Source organism: Danio rerio, chromosome 14 (genome assembly GCF_052040795.2).
Source record: "Danio rerio strain M-AB ecotype USA chromosome 14, GRCz13ab, whole genome shotgun sequence".
In the NCBI taxonomy this organism is placed as follows: domain Eukaryota; kingdom Metazoa; phylum Chordata; class Actinopteri; order Cypriniformes; family Danionidae; genus Danio; species Danio rerio.
Window position 1 is genome coordinate 13,442,053 of NC_141034.1, and position 21,133 is coordinate 13,463,185.

General features: G+C 43.2%; 1 protein-coding gene across 2 annotated transcripts in view; it reads left to right on the top strand.

Annotated features, from left to right (window-relative positions):
• Nucleotides 1-21,133, top strand: part of LOC147833882 (uncharacterized) — a 96,888-nt gene that overhangs the window by 2,924 nt on the left and 72,831 nt on the right. The window contains exon 2 of one of the 2 annotated variants that reach the window (XR_015507107.1): nucleotides 697-3,989. The exons of the other annotated variant lie outside the window; for it this stretch is intronic. The gene's annotated coding sequence lies outside the window, so the exon portion shown is untranslated. Of the gene's footprint in view, nucleotides 1-696; nucleotides 3,990-21,133 lie in introns of those variants that run through there. 2 annotated transcript variants of the gene reach the window in all.

The window sequence follows — 21,133 nt, forward strand, 5'->3', positions numbered from 1 at the left end:
ACATATTGTGTTATGTAGAATAAAAATAAATTGAGCTAATTGGGCAATCCAAAGTCGTTGTCTAAACAGGCAAATAGGCTAGGCAGCTAGAAGACACGGAAAACAGGGCAAGGATCAGTATACGGATAGTCTAGACTGGATAAATGCTTTTAAATGTTAACAGTGATAAACACCAACAAGACTTTGCAAAGTCTGTGTGAGTGTTAGCGTGTCCGTGTGTGTGTGTGAGCTACAGCACATATTCCAATTTTGTTTATTGCAACACATTTAAAAAAAAAAAGTTGGAACAGTAAATAGTTTACCACTTTGTAATTTTGTCATTCCTTATTACAACACATAAAGGATGTTTAACGACACCAAGTGATGAAGTGTTTCAGGTGTAATTTTGGCCAATACGGGGTCTTTGTTGTCAATTGTTGTTTTGCGTTTTAAAATGCACGACACATTCTCTTTTGGAGACAGTTCAGGACTGCAGACAGGCCAGTTAAATACATGTATACTCTTCCTCCGCAGCCAGGACTTTTAATGTGTGTAGATTTTAGTTTTGAATTGTCTTGTTGAATATGTGTATGGGCATTCCTGAAAAAAATCCCAGCATATTGTGCTCCAAAATCTCTATGTGCTTTTCAGAAATTATGGTGCCATAAAAGAAGTGCAAGTTATCTATGATCCCTTTTTCTCTTTGGTTCGTTGCAGACGCCATCCATTTCATCCAAAAATACAAGAAATACTGATTCATCTGACCACCACAGTACACTTTTCCACTGTATGATGGCGTTTTCCAGAGACCTCCGAGCCCAGGGAAGTCGATGGTGCTTCTGGACACAGTTAACATAGGGCTTCCTTTTGGCATAGTACAGTATTAACTGGGATTTGTGGATGTAACTACATATTGTGGTAGTTGCAAAAGTAGTTCAGAGCCCATCTGTTAATAATGCTTAAATTATTGCTGATATTTGATATTGCTTAAATTTTTACATATTCCTTGAATCTTATAATTATATTATTGTGGCAGTTCATGCATAGAATACTTAGCATTGTCCTGGGAAGCATACATTTCCAGCACCTGGAGCAATCATGCTGATCGCCAGCAGCTTTAAACATTTCAATCAATTTCTCACATATTGGTTGACAAACTGGCGATCCTTTGTCCATCATTGCTCCTAAAGGATAAGAGCTTTTCTGAATGCTGCTTTTGTACCAAATTATAAATTACAATCACCTGTTGACATCACCTGTTTCAGATCACATAATTAATTAATCAATTTCTGTGATTACTAGTCTTACATTGCTCCTGTGCCAACTTTTTTGGAATGCACTGCAGGTCTGAATGACAGGAAAGGACGTACATTTATGAAGGAAATTAAGTTGACCAGACAAAACATGAAATATATAGTGCTCATTTTGTCTGCAAGGAAATACAAGTCAAAATAAATTTGGAAATCACTACTTTTTTTTTTGCATTATCCATACTGTCCCAAATTTTTTCTGATTTGGGATTGTCAGTTAATTAGTAAAGCATCCAAAATAAGCAAAACCATGACACTCACCCGTCAAGATATTTCATGACTATTTATAATAGAGAAAACCAGTCTTTCCGTCAGAACAAGGCCAATAAATCACACAGGGCAGGGAACACTGGAGCAGTAGAGCACTAATCATTTCAAAGAATCACCCATATGACATCTAACAAAGCCAGGTCTGTGTAAATGTACACACATACCTGTGCGTGGCTTGCATAAAGTTCTCTATACAGCTTCACTCAGACACATTTATTATACACAGTATAAACAAATTCAATATCTACCCTAGTTTACCACAAATATCAGAATTATAGGTTAATACTAAGAAAAAATATACTTAGCAGCAGTTAAAAGCAACCATTGCTTACCTGCAGACACTGCCAACCAGAGACCAAAAACAAGAAAGTGACGTATGACACTGATAGCCCTATCATACCCCAAGTGCAAGGCGTGCATGGTGAGATTTGTTGCAATTTTTAGACAAGCAGATCAGTAATTTTCAGGTAATTTTTCTCGCTGTGAAAGGGGTGGGATTAAACAAGATTATTAGACAAAAAAGCTAGCGATTGCTTTATGACTTAAATTTCTGTGCAGAGGGGTCATGTTTTGATCCTCTATTGGTCTCACACAGTCAAGTGATGCGATTTCGCAGGTCAATTTACCAAGCTTGAACTTTGCACTGCAGCAACCTGCATGACCCCACGTTTCCGGTCTGACGCATTCGCGTTCGTATGAATGGAAGTCTGGGAGGAAAAGCCCAGTGTGACCGCAGTTTTAAAATAGCAAAAGTGGATTTGAACACGCCTTTAATACTTTTGCGCCATCTGCTTTAGACTTTGCACCTAGATCGTCAAAATAGAGCCCTGAGAGTCAAATGTAATGTGCCAAATAAGAACAAAATTCTCATGCTTATAAACAAGACTTCACTCCACGTGCTGTCTCAATCTTTGTCAATCTCATGAGGAAGATATGGAACTGAGGTTAGAAGATTGTTGAGAAATGTCACTTTTTTTCTTCTTCTTTTATCAGCAGCACTCTGGAACTTGGTAATATATATTTAAAAATTGATCCAGCAGAGTCTATTTTGCAAATTTGTGATATAAGCCTCTCTCTCTCTTTCTCCAGGAGGTTTTGGAGTCCACTCATGCCTCATTCCAATCTCCTCAACATCAATCCATTTTGCAGTAGCCTATCCCCAATTCTGTTCTCCAAGCTAGTTATTTGGCATTGAAATTTCATCATTGATATTTTCATCCGTTTATTTAGCAGCACAATGGTAAACATTAGCTTTAGCTTGTGCAGACTTTCATTTTGGATGTTTTTTTTTCCTATTGACATACTCATTTATTAACTTCTATCTGACATTTTTGTCAAAATTGAGTTATTCACATTTTCCTAATAAATGACAACTTATTTGCATTATGTGATTTTTTCGTATAAATTGCTTATATTTTACAACTTTTTATTTAAAAAAACAAAAAAGTTTTTATCTACAAAGTCGAACTCTAGCGTGCCTCTAAGGTTCTTTCTGTGAGTTAATCAGCATTTCAAATGCACGCATGATGACTAATCAGATTTTTTTTTTTGTCATTTTGCTGGACTGCTCCATTTACAACAGGAAAGACCAGAAAGAAACACAAAATCAGAGTTGACTAAATGATGCTGCACCACATGAAATTGAGAATAAACCTGAAACTGAATGTCCAGTGTGTAAATACGATGATTTAGAATCATTTACGTTTTATACATTTAAAATGTATAAAAAAAATACATTTTTTGACTTGAGATGAAATGTATATATAGTAAGTGAAACATTTTTCATTGTTTATTAAACTCATTTGCTCATTGTCTGTTTTGTTTTAAAGTCCTTAAATTTTATATTAAGCATTGAAGGCAAATACCTAGTTTAATTCATGGGACATATAATTCAATAATTCGGATAAAGCATAAAATTCAATAAATATTACCATATTAATTACATAAAATTCATATCTGCACTGGATAACGTGTTCAGCACAGCCCTGTATGCTTAATTTGAACAGGAAAAAATATTCATCCTAAAACATTAAATATGGTTTTTGGCTATATAAAGTTAGCTTAAGCTCAACATTTAAGAATGTGTGGCACTGAAAATCCTGATCTTATTTTATTTTGAATTCTAGTTTTTGCCTTGGTACTACTAATACCACTGCGGGATGTAGAATAATGTACAAATAATGTAGTGATTGGTTGTATACTGTACATGTGTCTTGTCTTAACACTGTACATTATGTGATGAGCCAATAATTAATTCAACTTTGTGAAGCTTCACAAAATGCATTTCTCAAAGCCAAAAGCATTTCTCAAAGCCATTTTGTGTAGATAAGATTTGTATATCAGTGAGTGTGATCTAATTGTTGATGAGTTAATGACAAAGAATTCACCACAGAATTTCAAAATTTGTGTGAGTGTATGTGTGTGTGTGTGTGTGCATATATATATATATATATATATATATATATATATATATATATATATATATATATATATATATATATATATACATATATATACACACTATGTCATGACGCTATAGTTGCAGTGGCACAATTATAGTAAAAACTGCTTGGACATTCTTTAGACACCAAATCAAGGTCTGTGCCACAACGCTCCTCATACGATTTAGTTTTATAGCAAACAGTCTTTGCAGAAGTGTAACTGAGGCTCCGTGTTATCAGCTGAACAGACTGACACACTTAGAGGCCCCCAGGGCCTAAACTGTTATGGTCATGTGACTGCATGAGTCTCCAGAATGGAACAAGGAAACATCATATGCACAAGCAGAGAGCTTTGCATTTCATAGAGGAGAGAGGTAGAGGTTACTGATTTCACACAGCTGTAGAAGGGTAAAGATAATATTGATGCTTAACCTATATATATATATATATATATATATATATATATATATATATATATATATATATATATATATATTTATGTCTTTCAGATAACTTATTACTGAATTTAACAAATTAATTACATAACAATCTATACAATTACATGAATGTATGTAGGTATATAGCAAAATAAACTATAATATAGTGTCTGTTTAAATGCTGTTGAAGTGCGGAAGCAAATAATTGTATTGAGACTGTACTGAATGCCTATTTTATTGCTATTTCATCACTTGTTTTATTTTGAGTATGAAACAAGTAATGAAATAGCCCAGCTCCACAGAGGGGCCTGGTCCACCCAATCAGAACCTTGGCCCTGGTCCTACATCAGATAACAACTTTTTTTTTTTTTTTGCGATTCGTTCCATAACTGAGAAAGCAGCATAAGATGTGACCGTGATCTTCAAAAAACATGTTTTGGAAAGCCAGGCTCATTTACAATCTTGATTAAAGTATTCCTGTTTAATAATTTAAAACCATTCAGGCTGCAAAATTTGAAAGATCACGTGTCTGAGCGCGCATTACCAAACGCACTTCCCTTTTATATCACTTCATGCAGTCGTAGCCTAATTCATACAATAGAAAGGCTTAAAGAACACAAACAGTTCAGCAGCACTGAGTGGGATAATCAGTAGATGTATTGAGCCCGCTTAAACATAGCATTTTTCTCACGAAAAGAGCAAATATTAAATTCATGATCTGTGAACGACACACAGAAACGGACAAATCACATGCAGTTTCAACAGTGAAGATTGTGCAAAGTGCAACATCTCAAAGTGCAGTCCCTCGTCTGTATAAACAATATCGAGAAGTCAGTAACTGAACTTGTTTTAATATCACTGACTGGATTAATTAAATACGAAAGCCGTGTAACGTGCTGTCGATTGATGTTTTGTCCTTTTTTCCTTTTAAATTTCTCACATTATCATATGTGATCTCCTCTGTTATTGGACTTTTTAACTGAAAACGAAAAGACATCAAAAACATACACATGATATCTTAAACTGTTACTGTTCACTGTTAACAGTAGTAGTGTAGTGTAGTGTAATGCAATATTGAAAATTCAGGATTCAATAATGAATAGAATAAATATTGATAATTCAAGATATCTCAGTGAGCAGGATGACGTACACACAAAGCGCTATGATAAAGCATGAGAAACTATATGTGTGTTGATTAAAACATGTTATTTGCGAAATAAACAATGAACATTTTTTTTTGATATGCTATAAATGATAATGTATTAGCTATCCACCACAAACAAATAGGCTTATATGCAAAGATCTGCTATTCAAAAATTATTGTATGTTAGTAATACAAAATACTAATGTCCATATTGGCCCCGGTGCACTAAATAATAGTTATTAATAATATTATGATTTTTTTAAATCACAAAATATAGAAAATGGTATGGAATGTTGGTAAAGTTGTACCACTACAGTTATTGTAAAGATTATTATTTGCATTAAATGCAATATGGGGATTATATTGCATGTATATTTTACATTTCAGAAGGTTAAGGAATAAATCTCTTTAAAAATAATATATTGTTTGTGAACTGTTATTGATAAATTTAGAAATGTGTAGAAATAACAATAAATCATAGCAAGAAAAATCCTAATGGGTAGTTCAATAAAAAAAAATTTAATTCAATTTATCTATAATGGGTAGTTCCTAAATTGGAACTGAATTGACTGTAACAATTTACAATTTTACAACTTTTTAGCCAAACATTCTACTTTCTATAACTGTAAAGATCACAAGACACTAATAAAATCAGGAATAAAATCATTTTAAATTGTCCAATATGTGATTAATGAAATATTCAGTTTTCCTTTTGTAATTGCGTAGTACTGACAGTTTAAACAGTCATTCATTCATTTTCTTTTCGGCTTAGTCCCTTTATTAATCTGGGGTTGCCACAGTGGAATGAACCGCCAACTTATCTAGTATATGTTTTTAGACATCGGATGCCCTTCCAGCTGCAACCAGTCTCTGGGAAACATGCATACACACTCATACACTACAGACAATTTAGCCTAACCAATTCACCTGTACCTCATGTCTTTGGACTGTGGGGAAACCCACGCGAACAAAGGAAGAACATAAAAACTCCACACAGAATGCCAACTGACCCACCCAAGGCTAGAACCAGCAACCCAGCGACCTTCTTGCTGTGAGGCAACAGCACTACCTACTGCGCCACTGCAAATATGAACTATAATGTATTTACATTACAACAGTTAAAACATTTACAAGAAAAACAAAATAAAATATTTTTAATGCACAATGATACACGATGGAAAAATACACTAATTCGGACATCAAGAAATCATAATTTTTGGTAATATGATCTTTGAAAATGATAATCACATTTTATAAATAATCAAAAACGTAACAATGTAAAGTAACAATTTTTTAAATGCTGAAAAAAGGATGGCTTTGGTCAGTAAATGTACCTGCAACAATAGGATTACCCATATAATTCATAGAGAGCAAATAGTTTTTCTGGAGTTTTCTTGCAAAACTTGGCGAACATCATTTAAGCAAGCAAACACTGAGATAGACATAGCCTGCAGTACAAATAATAGTTTTAAAATAAAATTTAGTTTGCTTTTTTAAAATGACAGAGAACATTTAAAAAGATAAATACATTACTTTTATATATTCATTACTTATAGAATATAATTCATTTTATATATATATCAAGTTTTAGCTGCACCTGCCCATGACCCAAGTGGAAGCCCAGATACCTCACTTCCACTCACCCAATTGCACACGTTCTCGGGTTGGCCGTGAGCCCGGCCCGCCTCAGCGCTGATAATACTGCCCGCAGGTGCTGCACATATGCTGTCATATGCTGAGTGATGGGCAAGTATTTTATCCATCAGACGCTGAAACGTAGCCGGAGCCCCGAACAGAAGCATCACGAACTGATGTAATCCAAAATGGCGTCGTGAAGGCAGGATATTGGAGATAGGGGTATCTGCTAATAACCCCCTCTGACTCAAAGTGTGACGACATCACCAGGGATTCCCCCAGCTGAGCGATCTGCCCCCTAGCCGTTGATCCTTTCCTCCAAGAAGCACTCGCTGTCAGAACTCCTAATAGGTTATTAAAATCTGGCCAATTGGTTCCCAAAATCAGCGGGTGCTTCAGGTGCGGGTTAACCGCTACCTCCACAATATGTTTTTTTCCCCAAAATTGGATTTCTACGGCCACTAGCGGGTAGTGAATTTCATCACCGTGCACACACCTCACCCTAACTGTGCAGCTTTTATCCAATGCCATGTCTTGCATCAGGCATGGGTGGATAGAGGTTTGGTTACACCCCGAATCCACCAAGGCCTGATATTTATCCCCCTTTATACCCACCGGTATCTGAAATAGCCCATTGCGAAAGAGGGCGACAGCCGGGGCATCGAGTACCCAGATCAAAGCCCCCACCTCCATCGCACAGCAAATCCCAGGGCCATGATCCACGCCCCTGCACTGCCAACACGTCAACCCAGATCGCACCACTGCACCCCTGGGGCCAGTTGGTCCAACCGACTGAGGCGGAGAGAGACCTGTTGTGGCTGGAGAAGCCACTAGAGGGCCCGCTTCCCCGCCCCGGTCCTGGTATCCACCCCACCAAGGCATAGAGCAAGATGGATCAGACCCAGAGCCCTGCTTCCTCGGTGCTGGCATGGGTGGTCCTTGCTGCCTGGGTCTGGAAACGGGGAGAGAAAGAGAAGGAGAGAGAGAGGTCAGATCGCCGACCCTGGACCTCGCTACCAGGGGATCCGCCGCCAGTTGGATGGTCGTTTCGAAATCGGTGGGCCGGTGGAACTGGGCCCACTCTGATGTTCGGGAGGGTAGGCGAGCGATGAATTGCTCCAGCACCATGGCGTCCACCACTTAGTCGATGTCCCGGCCATCCGGGCTCAGCCATCTGCGGCAGGCGTCCCGAAGCTGCTGGGCAAACACGAAGGGCCGGAGAATGGCTCGCTTTAGGTGAGCGTATTCCAGGAGATTCTGGCCCGGTAGCTGCTGCACCGCGATCTGGGCTTCGCCCGACAGCAGCGGGATGACTCTTACCAGCCACTTGGCCAGCGGCCAACAACCAGCCTCCGCCATCTTTTCGAAGAGGTCCAGGAACACTTACGATCGTCCTGAGGCCCCATTTTCTGAAGGGCCGCTCCATTGTCTCTGCTTGCTCTTCCCCCTTTTTGGGTGTTCGATCATGTCTTACCCACCACATATACATATAAATATATATATATTTATATATATACATATATATATATATATATATATATATATATATATATATATATATATATATATACACACACACAGTTGAAATAGAATAGAAATAGTTAAAATAGAGAATTATTTGCCCCCCATAATTATTATCCCCCTGTTTATTTTTTCCCCACTTTCTTTTAGGGCTATGCAGTTAATCGAAAATCCGATTTTGATTTTGGCTTTAAACGATTATGAAAAAGCATTAATCGAGATAGACGATTACTTATTTATAAACATAATAGTTTTGATATCTCCTTTCTAACTACTGATTTCTTTTATCTTTGCTATGATGACAGTAAATAATATTTTACAAGATATTTTTCAAAATACAAGCATTTAGATTAAAGTGCAATTCAAAGGCTAAATTAGAGTAATTAGGCAAGTCATTGTATAACAGCAGTTCCCCTTCGGTTGGGGAACTTCAGTGTTATAAGTGGATTTGATCTTTGTGAAAATCCACGAATGGGAGGATTCGGATCAGAAGCCGCTTGTCTGGAGATTATTGAATGGGCCAATGAATTAAATGAATTGGCAGCGTAAGCTTGCAAAGGTGTGCTGCATTGCCAATTATCCCAGCATATAAGCACACCTGGAGCGAGCAAACGCCATCCTTTTCGCTTCAGATCCTTTCTGAGTGAGTCGATGAGGGTTCCTCTTGCTATTCAGCACTTCAGAGCGAACGAGTGTCTCCCGGTCCAGATTGGGTTTTCACGGCGGCAGGCGGTCGAGCTGGGTTTTTCCCTTGTCTGCGGTGCTTTGGGTCCTGTCCTCCAGAGCGGTGCGTATTGTTGCAACTTTCCTAAAAGAGCAACACAGTCGTGCGGCACGTCCTTTTCAGGATGGCGCTCCGACTGTGCGTTTCTGGATGTGGGGGTTTCCTGATGATGGACACGATCACTGCATTGCATGTTTGGGGGTCCAGCATGTTAATGCGGTGCTCGCGGGCGGTTAATGTCATCATTGCGATGCCATGACCGTTGCACAGCTAAGATCGTGGCTAACTTTCGTAAGAGAGCGAGCCACCCCAGTTGCCTCCTGTTCTAAAAAAGCAGCGGGCGCTCAGGCAGATCTGAGGGTTCCAGTGGGACATAATCCGCCGCCCACGGGCTCGCGGACCTCTCGCTCCTCACAGCGCTCCATCCAAGCTTCGGGCAGTGGGAGTGATCCGTCTAACCAGATGGTAGCTCTCGCTCGATGGTAGCTCGCTGACACCGGAGATCAGATGTCCTCCGCGACATCGGAGGGTGGGCTTTCACTGTCCGACGAAGATCCAGACCCGCTCGCGCCCTCCGGGCAGGTGAGCTCCGTCAAATCGGATCCTGAAGCAGACATGTTAGCCGTGCTCTCCCGGAGCACGCAGAGGACCAGAAGGCGAAGCCTTCGAAGCCTCTCATCCCCTTCTTCCTGGAAGTGCACAGTAGGCTCACGCAGTCTTGGAGGGCACCTTTCTCTGCCCGTGCTGCGTGTCCCTCCGCCCTCACCGCCCTTGACGGCGGAGCTGCCAGGGGGTATGAGGCGATCCCGTCAGTGGAGCGCGCTATCACGATCAATCTTTGTCCGCGTGGCGCCTTTACGTGACGGGGTTTTGCGTGATGGGGCGATGGCCACCTACCAGCGCTACCAAGCACAGCCGCTGGCCAAGCTGCACGAGGGCGGGTCTAACCCAGGCTTACTACATGAGCTGCGCACCGCGACCGACTATGCTCTTCGGACTACTAAGTTCGCCGCGTGTGCGCTGGGGAGGACGATGTCCACACTTGTGGTTCAGGAACGCCACCTCTGGCTAAACCTGGCCGATATGCGCGGTGTTGACAAAGTTCGCTTTCTTGACTCGCCCATATCCCAGGCTGGCCTGTTTGGCGACACCGTCGGTGAATTCACCCAGGAATTCAAGGCGGTGAAAGAGCAGTCGGATGCGATGGGCAATGTCATCTATCGGCCAAGCGGGCGCGGCGTACAACTCGAAAGCAGGCAGCCCCCCCTGCCCAGGGCGCCGTTACGTCCGGTAAAGGGACCGCGAAGCGTCCCTGAAACAGGCCATCCGGAGAAGAGGAAACTTGCTCTTTCCCCACTGGAGGGCGGGGCCTCGATTACAACGGTACTTTTCAGTGCCACCAAAACATCAATGAAAGAGCACTTTTCCCCTTCCCTGCATGTGACAGCACGAACTCTGCAAATCCGGGATGCTCTGCCTTCCGGCTCGCAGATTCTACGTGTTTCGCCAGTGGCTCACGAGCGCTGGGGGGAGAATAAAGACTCCACCCCGAGTCTGTTCAGCTGATATTCCCCCGAGAACGCTCATTGCCAGTTGTTTTTTTCCCTGACCGAGGGCTCTCTCGGCACGGATGCACTGGCCCACAGCTGGCCTCGGGGCATGCGCAAGTATGCATTTCCCCCAGTGAGCCTGCTTGGGCAGTTACTGTGCAAGGTCAGGGAGGACGAGGAACAGGTTCTGCTAGTTGCGCCCCTTTGGCCCAACCGGACCTGGATATCAGAGCTCTCACTCCTCGCAACGGCCCTCCCCTGGCGGATCCCTTCTATAGAGGACCTACTCTCTCAGGGACAGGGCACCATCTGGCACCCTCGCCCCGATCTTTGGAACCTCCACGTGTGGTCCTTAGACGCGAGGAAGACTTAGGTAACCTACCTACTGCGGTTTTTAATACCATCACTAAGGCTAGAGCCCCCTCCACGAGGTGCGCCTACACCCTGAAGTGGAGTCTATTCACTGAATGGTGCGTCTCTTGCAGAGAAGACCCCCGAAACTGCCAGATTAGTGTTGTGCTCTCTTTTCTTCAAGAGAAGTTGGACAGCAGGCTGTCGCCCTCCACTCTCAAGGTTTACGTGGCCGCCATCTCCACTTATCATAACACGGTAGCTGGCGGCACGGTGGGAAAGTATAACCTCATCATCCGGTTCCTTAGGGGTGCTAGGCGAATTAATCCATCTCGCCCCCCTCTCATGCCCTCTTGGGATCTCGCCCTCATTCTCATGAGTTTGCGAGCAGATCCCTTTGAGCCACTCGAAACAGTATCTCTAAGATTTCTGTCCCTGAAGACAGCTCTGCTGGTCGCGTTGGCCTCCATCAAGAGGGTCGGGGACCTGGAGGCATTTTCGGGCAGTGACTCGTGCCTGGAATTTGGGCCGGATTACTCTCACGTCATCCTGAGACCCCGCCCGGGTTATGTGCCCAAGGTTCCTGCCACCCCCTTCAGAGATCAGGTAGTGAACCTGCAAGCACTTCCCCCGGAGAAGGCAGACCCTGCCCTTTCTTTACTTTGTCCAGTTCGCGCTCTGCGCATTTATGTGGACCGTACTCAGAATTTTAGATCATCTGAGCAGCTCTTTGTCTGTTATGGCGGTCGGCAGCAGGGAAGTGCCGTATCGAAGTGATGTTTGTAAACAAATTTCGGGAGGATCATGCGCAGAAGTTTCAGTATCGAATACGTCATTGACAATTTTCCTATCATCAAATCAGTTTCTGAGCAACGCCTATATATACCAAAGCTGTCTTACCTGCAGCATCTCACGACTTTACATTGGCACATCCAATCGCCGTAGCCTCGTCCAAACAGCAAATTTCCATGAGGATGAAACGGCTCCTCTTGCAAACTCCAAGCCGACGTCCAGCGCATCAGCACTCGGCAGAGCATATCAACAGAGTCCGCGGTCTTAACTTACGCACGTCACGCCGCCACTCTTTCAGACACCGGCAACAAACCTGAGCCGCTCCCCAGTTGGAAACCACCGGCCCAGATCAAGCGATTGCCAAGCCACCGCTCTACAGGCGAAGCGCCACCATCGGCCAATTCGCCATGACAGCGTGAGCACGTCTCCGCTACGGTCTCATCCACCCCCCACGCACGGAACATTTCCACTTAGTAGCGCCCGCAATCCCTGCTCTTGGTGCGCCAAATTTAGGAATAAAAAGCTAGTCCGCTCGTGAGTGTGACGTCACGCGAATCGGCTTCCGGGTCCAAGCGCTCTATTCAACTGCATGGGGAGACCCATGAAATGGTAATTATAACGTTTGCAAAGCGATTTATTACTTTTGAAAATCATGATCACAATATATATGTCTATGCCTCATACATGATGCAAGTGATTAATTTTATAAATTGTTAAAAATGTTTGGTATTTGTTATGCAGCAAGCCCAAAAATGGTTGTGTACAACATGACTCTGTATAAAACTAACTTATCGTGTAATATGTTTAAAATTGATCATAAACAAATAATTTCTCAACTTACTGCATGGGGAGACTCATGAAATGTTAATTATAATGTTTACAAAGCAATTTATTACTTTCGAAATCATTATCACAACGGGGTATATGCCGAAGCATGCTAATAGGACTCTTAATTTCCCAGTAACCTGGGCTAAGCACTTCCGGCGAATTGAATGCCAATGCAAAGCCAGTGCGTTTAAGGTCTATTTTCTTTAAAAATGAGCGTTCTCCACTAGCTGAGTGATATCGCCATATCTTTATAATATGAGCATTTATTTTACCCCAGTATGTTTAATGGAGCTTATGTGTTAGCCTGCCGATTCTGACGACCGCGTGCGAGTAAACAGCTTCTGTCTCATTTTACTCTTGAGCAACCAAATAAATGCTAAAGTTTATTTAACTGAATGTATTTTAATGACATTACAACATCGATGCTGTATAAGGAACCGTACAAAACGGGAAAAGTTCACAATAACAGGTCACTGGAAGTGTATCAGCATGGGAACAGCAGTAGCTCAGCATATACCCTATACATACGTCCACACCTCATATCTGACGGGCAGAAAGTGATTAATTTTTATAAATTGCTTATTGTTTTTTGGTAATTGTTATGCAGCAAGCAATGCTTGTGTACACTGATTTTGTACAAAATTTAACTTTATTGTATAAAATTAACTTTATTGTGTGATAAGAATTTAAAGTGATCATAAACGAATAAATTTCTCAACTCAAATGAGTGGCGGCTTGGACCCGGAAACAGTATTACTTGCGCCACCAACAGGTCACCACTTAACAAGCGGAGTCTTCCTTCATGCCGCTTGCAGATTAACCAGGTTTGTTTAGGCCCTGATGCAAGTTCCAGCGTGAGGCTGCCTCCGCTGATGTCACCAACGCCGGCAGCCCCTTCTCTCTTCTCTTTTCCTTCCACCTGTGATCCTAGGGCCATCAGTAGCGCGAGCACGCCTCCGCAATCGGCTCTAGCCCCAACTTTCTTCAGGCCCCGACGCAAGTTCCAGCGTGAGGCCGCCTCGGCTGATGTCACTAGCGCTGGTGGCTCTCCTCTCTTCTCTTTTCCTTCCACCCATGATCCTAGGGTCATCAGTAGCGCGAGCATGCCTCCGCAAACGGCCCTAGTCCCCAACTTTCTGTCGGGCCCCGACGTAAGTGCCAGCGCGAGGCCGCCTCCGCTGACGTCACTTACGCCAGAGGCCCCTCTTCTCTTTTCCTCCCACCTGTGATTCTAGGGTCATCAGTAGCGTGAGCACGCCTCCGCAAACGGCTCTAATCCCCAACTTTCTGTCGGGCCCCGACATAAGTGCCAGCGTGAGGCTGCCTCCGCTGACGTCACTAACGCCGGCAGTCCCTCTTCTCTTTCCCTCCCACCTGTGATTCTAGGGTCATCAGTAGCGTGAGCACGCCTCCGCGAATGGCTCTAGTCCCTAAATTTCTGTCAGACCCCGACGTAAGTGCCAGCGTGAGGCTGCCTCCGCTGACGTCACTTACGCCGGCAGCCCCTCTTCTCTTTTTCTCCCACCTGTAATTCTAGGGTCATCAGTAGCGTGAGCACGCCTCCGCAAACGGTTCTAATCCCCAACTTTCTGTCGGGCCCCGACGTAAGTGCCAGCGTGAGGCTGCCTCCGCTGACGTCACTTACGCCGGTAGTCCCTCTTCTCTTTCCCTCCCACCTGTGATTCTAGGGTCATCAGTAGCGTGAGCACGCCTTCGCAAACGGCTCTAGTCCCTAATTTTCTGTCAGGCCCCGACGTAAGTGCCAGCGTGAGGCTGCCTCCGCTGACGTCACTAACGCCGGCAGCCCCTCTTCTCTTTTCCTCCCACCTGTGATCCTGGGCCACGTATAGACTATTCCTTAGATTCATCGTCTAGGTACTTAACATGTATAAACTTAAGTACGTTATTAACGTTTACATAGACAACACACGTCTATAAAATAAATTGCTTAATTAAATAAATTTGATAAGTAATTATGAAGTAATAATAACACCAAGCTGATAAGCAACTTCAGCTCAGAAATCATCCAGAATACAATGACTAGCTTACCCCATCTATTTTCACAGCGATTCAAGTCGCAATTGCACTCAGTATAAACCATGGAACTCCATTCAAAACTAAACCGAAAAGTCAGTGGAAATGCGCTATCGTTGCCCCCTTTTGTACCATTTCAACCCCTAAACCTTTCCTAACCCTGGTCATTAACCCCTTCAAGGAGTTCTATTATAAGGTTGCTGCTGCACAGCGACCGCTCTCATTGGGGACGCACACCCTATTACGTACTACTGCAAGCACAGTGGCTGCTTCCACTCTAGACACACGCCTTATTACGCTCCACTGCAAGCGCAGTGACTGCTCCTATGGTAGACGTACACATCATTATTATGCACCACTGCTAACGCAGTGACCGCTCTCACTGGAGACGCACACCTTATTTATGATGCACCACTGCAAGCGCAGTGACTGGTCCTATGGGAGAAGCACACCTTATTTATCATGTGCCACCGCAAGTGCAGTGACAGCTCCCACTAGAGACGTACACCTCATCAAGCATCACTGCTAGTCCAGCGACCGCTCCCACGGGGGAAGCCCACCTTATTATTATGCACCACTACAAGTGTAGTGACCGCTCCCACTGGAGACGTACACTTTATTATGCACCACTGCAAGTGCAGTGACCGCTCCTACGGGAGACACACACTTGATTACACACTACTGCTAGTGCAGTGACCACTCCTACGGGAGACGCATATCTTATTATGCACCACCGCTAATGCAGTGACCGCTCCTATGGGAGACGTACACCTTATAATTATGCATCACCGCAAGTGCAGTGACCGCTCCTATGGGAGACGTGCAAGTGCAGTGACTGCTCCTACGGGAGACGCACACCTTATAATTGTGCACCACTGCAAGCGCAGTGACTGCTCCTATGGGAGATGTACACCTTATTACACACTGCCGCTAGGGCAGCGACCACTCATACCCCATACAGGAGACACACACCTTATTATCATGCACCACTGTTAGTACAGTGACCGCTCCTACGGGAGACGTACACCTCATAATTATGCACCACTGCAAGTGCAGTGACTGCTCCTACGGGAGACGCACATCTTATAATTATGCACCACTGCAAGCGCAGTGACTGCTCCTACGGGAGACGTACACCTTATTACAAACTGCCTCTAGGGCAGTGACCACTCATACCTCATACAGGAGACACACACCTTACTATTATGCACCACTGTTAGTACAGTGACCGCTCCTACGGGAGACGTACACCTTATAATTATGCACCACTGCAAGCGCAGTGACCGCTCCTACGGGAGACATACACCTCATAACTATGCACCACTGCAAGTGCAGTGACTGCTCTTACGGGAGACGTACACCTTATAATTATGCACCACTGCAAGCGCAGTGACCGCTCCTACGGGAGACGTACACCTCATAACTATGCACCACTGCAAGTGCAGTGACTGCTCCTACGGGAGACGTACACCTTATAATTATGGACCACTGCAAGCGCAGTGACCGCTCCAAGGGAGACGTACACCTCATAACTATGCACCAAAGCAAGTGAAGTGACTGCTCCTACGGGAGACGTACACCTTATAATTATGCACCACTGCAAGTGCAGTGACCGCTCCTACGGGAGACGTACACCTTATAATTGTGCACCACTGCAAGCACAGTGACTGCTTCTACAGGAGACGTACATCTTATGCACCACTGCAAGCGCAGTGACCACTCCTATGAGAGACTCATACCTCATCATACACCACTGTCAGCACAGTGACAGCTATTACGGGGATGCATACTTTAACACACAACATTGCTAATGCAGTGACCACTCCCACGGAAGACGCCCGTCTCCTGTGGGAGCAGACACTCTTGCTAGAGACATTCATCATGCACCACTATCAACACAGCAACTGCTTTCTCCCGAAACACATACCTTATAACTCAACAGCACCCCTCCAAATTTTTAAGATCAGCAAATTTTGGGGGCTTGCACATTGTCTGGCTGCTGTCCTGTAACAAATAGCGTTTTTTGGGAGCGCTCTGGGGCCGGGCTAGATACTTCGCTCGAATACCAACTCCTCTTTGTTTCCTTATAATGGGAATAACTCGAGTTGGGGTGTCTCCTCGAGCTCAGAGCCCTCCCCCGGACAGCACGCCAAATATGCTTTATACTTAAACGAATGCAAGTGTGAACTCATGAAGTGATGTTTGTAAACAAATTTCGGGAGGAGCATGCACAGAAGTTTCAGTATTGAATACGTCATTGACAATTATCCCATCATCAAATCAGTTTCTGAGCAACGCCTATATATACCAAAGCTGTCTTACCTGCAGCATCTCACGACTTTAGCATCCCTCCACCACCCCGTCACCTCACCTCTTGCATTGCATTCCCCGGGGGAGCGATCTGGGGCAGGGCTAGATACTTTGCTCGAATCCCAACTCCTCTTTGTTTCCTTATAAGGGGAATAACTCGAGTTGGGGTGTCTCCTCGAGCTCAGAGCCCTCCCCCCGGACAGCACGCCAAATATGCTTTATACTTAAACGAATGCAAGTGTGAACTCGTGAAACAACGATTATCCCACTGGATTGTGGATGGCATTTCATTCGCTTATTCGAGTCGAGGTCAGCCGTGTCCCCCGGGAGTGCGTGCACACTCCACTCAGAGCGTTGCATCCTCTTGGTCGCGTGCACGCGGCGCCTCTCTAACAGACATCTGTAGAGCTGCGGGCTGGGCGACACCCAACACATTTGCAAGGTTTTACAATCTGCGAGTGGAGCCGGTTTCCTCAAGGGTATTAGGTAACCCTTGGTGATTGAGGAAACAACTCTGTAGGGTGTTGAGACACGCTTGCTGCGCCATTTTCCCTAACACGGAGATACGTGCGCCTTTTTATCTGTCAGTAAAGTTCCCCATCAAGTAAGCCCTGCAGATTCCTCCGCGGGCCCCAGCACTGACTCAGCGGAGGAGTCACTTGCTGGCCCACTACGTTGTAGGTCTGCCCGCTGGTCAGTCCGCGTTTTGGGTATAGGTGCCTGCTATGCGTGATCCCCACTAGGCGTTCCCATATGCTTATTCCGCCACGGTTAAGTCCCCCCCCTGGGCGGACCCGTGTCTTCCCTCTCCACTAACCACTCTTTTGCTATGCGTACTTCCCCTTTTTAGGGCTAGTTCATATGTAAACTCTGCCATCTATCCCCCCTTGGGTAACGGATGGCCTCCGCAGCGTCCTCCCTATCGGGATTGCACGCTTCCCAACGTACTGTCGTATTTTCCTAGAATTATCTAGATGCTCACGACTTCCCAAAAAATATATCTAAATCCGTAAGACTTCTGTTGAAGTAGGATAAATTACGGTCAGGGACACATTGGAGGACCGCGCATCCCATTATGTGGGTGCGTCACGCTTGCTTGACTATCCCCTCATCGGGGGTGTTGGTAAGGTGCAGTCATTATGGCGCTTTCCATAGTTCTCCCATTCGTGGATTTTCTCAAAGATCAAATCCACTGTATAGCACTGGAGTTCCTCAACCGAAGGGGAACGTTCGAGGTTACAGAAGTAACCTTTCGTTCCCCGAGGAGGGGAACGGAAGTGCTATACTCCGTCGCCATAATGACTGTCCCTTAGCTGTTTGAAAGTCTCTTCAGCTTAAAAGGATGGCGTTTGCTCGCTCCAGGTGTGCTTATATGCTGGGATAATTGGCAATGCAGCACACCTGCGCAAGCTTACGCTGCCAATTCATTTCATTCATTGGCCTGTTCAATACTCTCCAGACAAGCGGCTTCTGATCCGAATCCTCCCATTCGTGGATCAAATCAACTTATAGCACTTCCGTTCCCCTCCTCGGGGAACGAAGGGTTACTTCTGTAACCTCGAACGTTTCTTCTGCAGACAATCAAAAAAATATATTATTAGGGGGCTAATAATATTGACCCTAAAATGGGTTTCAAAATATTTAAACCTGCTTTTATTCTAGCTAAAATAAAATAAATAAGCCTAGAAGAAAAAATATAGGAAATACTGTTAAAATTCCTCGCTTTGTTAAACATTATTTGGAAAATATTTATTTAAAAAAAATTCTCAGGAGCGCTAATAATTTTCACTTGAACTGATAATCGTTTTGAATAATCATGATTACAATTATGACCAAAATAATCGTGATTATGATTTTTCCCAAGATCGAGCAGCCTTACTTTGTTTAACGAAGAGAACATTTTTTTCACCAAACCTCTAACCATAATAGTTTTATTAACTAATTTCTTATAACTGATTTATTTTATCTTTGCCATGATCACAGTAAATAATATTTGACTAGATATTTTTCAAGACACTTCTATACAACTTAAAGTGACATTTAAAGGCTAATTAGGTTAACTAGGCAGGTAAGGGAAATTAGGCAAGTTATTATATAACAATAGTTTGTTCTGTAGAAACTATAAGTTGGGCACAACTCAACCCCCCCACTCAGGTTCATTGCATGCACACGCACACGCCTCCACCACTCTTCAGATACATCATGCACCATCACCGCCACCAAGAGAGTGGTGGAAAAAAACAATGAAATCTGCTATGCCAGTAAGCTAGTTTAGCGGTAATATTTGAGCAAATCAACTCCTTTACAATGTAATCACAGAATCAGTAACTGGAACTGGAACAGCATTCAGACAGGCAACTACAGATTCGAACAGGAAAAAACAAATCACTGAGGCGATCGGTACATTTACAGCTGTCCATGAGTGATCTTAATCGGTAGTGGAAATTTCGGGTTTTAATAAATTATTAATGTAATAGAGGCCCGTTACATTATTCCTTCATAAGCCCATTTCATTTGCTGTCTGAAGAAAAGGTGGACACTCATCTTTCTGAAAATAAAAAAAAAATACTTAAAAATAGATTAAAACTGAGTTCCAAATAAAAACTAAATTGTTCTTTTCTTTTTATTTGTTTAACTACTACAATATTATATTTATTTTTATAGGAAGCTGTTTGGTTTTGAGTATAAAGAAGGATTTGTTTTATTTGCTGCTAAGCAGAATCCCCGGAAGTATAGCTCTATCACTGTTTAAAGTAAAAGAAAAGAAAAAAAACAAAATTATACTTTTATTACATTAGTTTTATTCAGTCATTCATTCATTTTCTTGTCTGCTTAGTTCTTTAATTAATCCGGGGCCGCTACAGCGGAATGAACCGCCAACTTATCCAGCACGTTTTTTACGCAGCGGATGCCCTTTCAGATGCAACCCATCTCAGGGAAGCATCCACACGCACACACACACACTCATACACTATGGACAATTTAGCCTACCCAATTCACCTGTACCGCATGTCTTTGGACTGTGGGGGAAACCGAAGCAAACCCACGCGAACACAAGGGAGAACATGCAAACACCACACAGAAACGCCAACTGAGCTGAGGTTCGAACCAGCGACCTTCTTGCTGTCAGGCGACAGCACTACATACTGCGCCACTGTGTTACCCTGACAATAGTTTTTAATACGTTAAAAAAAATTAAATCAAATAAATCCTCAAGCTTTTTTCTTTTTTTTTCTTAGTGGTTGTTTTGACAGTTAAATAAACTCCCTTCCCTCACACAACTCTAAAGACAAGAAGCTCATTTGCCAACAGGTTTAATGGTCTTGTGTATGGAGTGAAACTATAACAAACCTGCAGAAGCATAGCATTTAAATAAAAATACAGAGTGCTTTGTAGTAATAAATATATTTTTATTTGTAAATACAAAATAATGAAATATAAAGCTAAAGCAGATTGTGGCTAATGTGTTAGCTCTGCCAATAAGCTAAGTCACTCTTAAGCTCAATTATTTACATTACATACGAGTATAATGAACACCTTTGTAAGAATCAGCTCTTTGGTTTAAATCACATTTAAACTTTGGGGATTAGAATCTAAAAATTCAAACATGATTCACATAGAATTATTCAAAGTTTACACTTAACCTCCGTATTTGTCCAGCAAATAGAACGTTTAGTGTAAAGCAATCCAGTATTATATTATTATGTGGCCAACAATAAGAATATAAAAACAGTATTTAATTATTTAATGAGCAAGGTAGCAGTATCTGAAGCTGAGACATTAACTTATAAAGCACACCAACACGGA